This window comes from Hydra vulgaris, chromosome 08 (genome assembly GCF_038396675.1).
Source record: "Hydra vulgaris chromosome 08, alternate assembly HydraT2T_AEP".
In the NCBI taxonomy this organism is placed as follows: domain Eukaryota; kingdom Metazoa; phylum Cnidaria; class Hydrozoa; order Anthoathecata; family Hydridae; genus Hydra; species Hydra vulgaris.
The window spans coordinates 16,236,010-16,240,105 of NC_088927.1; the positions used below are offsets into that span (position 1 = coordinate 16,236,010).

A 4,096-nucleotide genomic window follows, 5' to 3' on the forward strand; every position below is an offset into this window, starting at 1 on the left:
GAGTGCGAGATGCCAGAAAGTGTACTCTGAAGAGTTATAGTCCTCGCTAGCATTAACATTGCACGAACTTTAACATTACGATAATTAAATGTTAATTGCTCATATGTTTTTTTGTTTATAATTCGTATTTTAATCAATGACAGAGTCAAAAATCCTAGTGTTTTATTTTGGAAAAATTCTGATATAACAAAAACCGCAGAACTTTAGTCGTATTGCAGTATTTTATTTCATTAATTTCTCTGCTAATAAACCAGTCTAAAGTGGATGTGGATTGTAATTTGTACTCAGAATTTAATATTTAGAGATAATTAAAACTGATCAAATCTGAAAAATCTAATTAACCGGGTTTTAGAAATTTGTGGAACTTTGTTACTTTTTCCATGTTTTTCACATTTTTCGTAAAACTTTATGGTCATTGAGCATCCCCTAAACATTATCTGATTGGAAAGATTTTTTGCACAGTTAATTACTATGTCAAATGGCACAAAATAAACAACTATGCAATCAAATCTGAAAAAAAAAATTTTTTTGGACAGCCCTAATATATATGTATATATATATATATGTATATATATATATATATATATATATATATATATATATATATATATATATATATATATATATATATATATATATGTGTGTGTATATATATATATATATATATATATATATATATATATATATATATATATATATATATATATATGTATATATATATATATATATATATATATATATATATATATATATATATATATATATATATATATATGTATATATATATATATATATATATATATATATATATATATATATATATATATCATATATCAGCCCCTGAGTATTTTTTAGTAATTTTTAAGTAATTTTTAAGTAATTAGTAATTTTTAAGTAATTTTTTTAATGGGTTTTTTTTTTGGCTTTTTGTATTTAACTTTCACTTAAACAATTAAACTTAAACAAGCCTAAACAATTTGCTTTGATGTTTCCAGATAGCAAAATTACCAGCGACTTTTTATGTGGAAAACAAAATCTGGCTATTTTGTAATTCATGGTCTTGCCCCTTATTTAAAAAAAATTCTGATAAAAGATCTTAACCTTCTGGATAACTTTGTATGTCTTTTTGATGTATCTTACAATAAAGTTGTAAAGAAAGGTCAAATGGGCTTACATGTGCGCTATTGGAATGAAGAGAGGAATACTGTTTGTCATTATGGGTTCGACAGAAATATTTCATTAAAAAAAAAGTTATCAACTAAAGAAAAGAAAAACTAATGTAATACATTACTTTTAAATCTTTGGTATCATTCTTTTCTTTAATAACTTTTAAAATCAAAATAAATTTTGAAAAATAAGTTGCATAATCCACCTTAAATGTACTGTATAACTGTTTGGTTATAGATGGATGATCACTGTTTTCAAAAGAACTACGTTATTTTACAAGATAATTAAAAGTTCATGTGTCCTGCTAAAATCGATATAAAATTAGTTTCATTGAGATTGCGAAAAAATTAAGCAGAGTTGTTTTGATAACAAAAATGAACTTTGAAAATGTCAAGATTGCTACAGAAGATTGGCAAATAACTAATGACTTGGTAAATAAGTTTATAATTACACAAAGCTTCTTTAATGACCTTTACTAGAATTAAGTTGAGTTTCACAAAATTTAATGTACTGATTAGTTATTATTAGCGTTTTATATTATATTTAGACCATTTTAAATTCTTACCATTACCATATTAAAGTCTTATATTTCAGCAAAGCAAATCAGAGACCATTTTCCAGAGTTGGGGGAGAAAAATAAACAAATGATAAATGATGCTACTTCAAAAAACGGCTATAAAAACATTATAGCAGCTGAACGTCTGTTAATATATAAGAGAGCCTAAGGATAGTAAGATTAAAGAAATTAAGTTAAATTTTTTTTATTAGTTTATAATGAGATACATTTAATTCATCATTATATGATGCTTACATGTATATTAAATAATATATTTTCTTTAGATGCTTGTCTACCTTTGCACACAGCAAATAGATTGATAGTCTTAAGAAGTCAAAAAGAATGTTGTGATAAGATAAGTGTTTCATAAGGTTATATTTTTTTATTGTATATTTGTAATATTGTCAGTGATATTGTTACCTGTTTAGATTTTTCCAAATTTATCTTTTATAATGACAAAGCAGTAAAGTCATTGCACTATATTTTCAAGGCAATGTCACAATTATTTTATTTCCTTACGCTTGATTCTTTTTCCAATGGTAATACACTTTAAAAAAGCTGTTAAAAATGTTAACCGAGTATCTCCAGTATTACAGTTTACAGTAACTTCGTAACAGATATGGATTAAATTAAGAAATGAGAGAATAGAACAATGGATTACTCCTTTTGCTACTAATTATCGGAATACTTTTGATAAGTTCACGGAGTTGACGCGTGTAGAAATTTTTTTTTTGTTTCTATAGATTTCTGTGTATTATATAATAATTGTTTGTTCATGTTTCATAAAATTCAGCGTCGTATTTATTGACACATTGTTCAACATGATTCAAATTTATATTTATTAAAATTTAGAGAGAAATTACTTAAATGTTTAGACTGTATGGAGGACATGAAAACCCGTTTCAGTCCCAATAATAAAGTAGAATATATTGGTTATCAATCTGTCAACAATCATATTTTGGCAGTTTATGCAAGATGTTCATGCCTTACAGTACGATAAATTGACTACGGAGTCGTTGAGCAGAGATTAACACTCGTTAAATACAACTAAAAGTTTAGTTTATATTTAGTGTATCACTTAGTTAACGTGTTATACATGAAGATTTACGATTTTTGTTACAAAGTGTTATTTTTTATTTTACTAAAGGTTTATTTCTCTTGACTCAATCTAAAGATTTATTTCTTTTGACCCCGTTCAAGACCCGACTGATTCTAATACCAATCGGTGTAAATAATTTGTTCCTTTTAAAATAAACACTACAAAATGTTTTGGTTATGTTTATTTTGTTACAAAAAAATTACGGGTAATTGTTAAACATCATGGCAATTAAGTCAGGATAACCGAAATAGTTTTTTATTTCAATGCTACGAAGGATCCTGTGACTTCAACTTTGTATCCGCTAAACTTACGGTATGTTTCAATCGTGTAGGGTAAAGCGACCAAATTCAACTCAATTACCAAGTTCCATTTTAAATTTAATTTCTTGAAATGTAATACCTGTGGCAAGTAAGATATTTATGTTAATAAGGTTACATTTAATATAAATTGTTTATGTTACTTGCATGGTAAAAGCTGAATATTTAAAACAAAAAGTTTAAAAACATTTTTCGCTTTATAATATTTAGAATTATTTAATATTTTGAATTAATTAATATATTTAAGAATTGCATTATTTGATTTGAAATAGAATCGAAAAAAATTCAAAGCCAGGCTGATATTTTGTCAAATTTGCTGTAATTTGGTCGAATTCTTTTGCCTTTGTTATCTTTGTTTGTCTACGCAGTTTTTATTATAAAAAAAAATTAAGACCCGAGTGCTGAAAGGTATATCTTTCTAACAGTGTATAATTGTCTTGAAGACCCATTTGTTAACATATTTTTAGAAATAAAAATTGCAAAAATGTGGCATTTTTTTTAGAAACGAAATTGTAAAGATGTGGCCGGAATCAGGACACTTTACCCTAATGGATACAATCCGTCGAATTAATACTCCGTTTATTTAACAGAGATCTCCGTTTCACAGTTATTGGAAATAATCAAAAAACGGCATGAATTCCATTTTTGTAAAAATCTGATATGAAAAATTAGGGCAAGATTGTTGCAAACGGACCACATTTTCATTTTCTTTAAAAAAAAAAGGTTAAACCACTTTACGCTTCCCCGCGCTGTTCAAAGTTGCCATTAAAAAAAATAATCTTTTAGCAAAAATACGATAAATTTTAACTTTTATCTTGTTTTATTTTTATTTTGTTAGGCAAGAAAAACTTTTATCTTGTATCACAAACCAGTTTTAGCTATTGTACACCAATCAATTAATAGAATATTAATAGAATTAATAGAATATCAAGCTTTCAGAGTAAAAGGAAAAATATT

General features: G+C 25.7%; 1 long non-coding RNA gene across 1 annotated transcript; it reads left to right on the plus strand.

The window, feature by feature from the left end:
* Window positions 1-971: 971 nt before the first annotated feature.
* Window positions 972-3,457, plus strand: LOC136084197 (uncharacterized). Its single transcript, XR_010640389.1, has 5 exons — window positions 972-1,279; window positions 1,405-1,598; window positions 1,762-1,897; window positions 2,008-3,230; window positions 3,412-3,457. It is a non-coding gene; the product is annotated as an uncharacterized LOC136084197 (long non-coding RNA).
* Window positions 3,458-4,096: the final 639 nt, after the last annotated feature.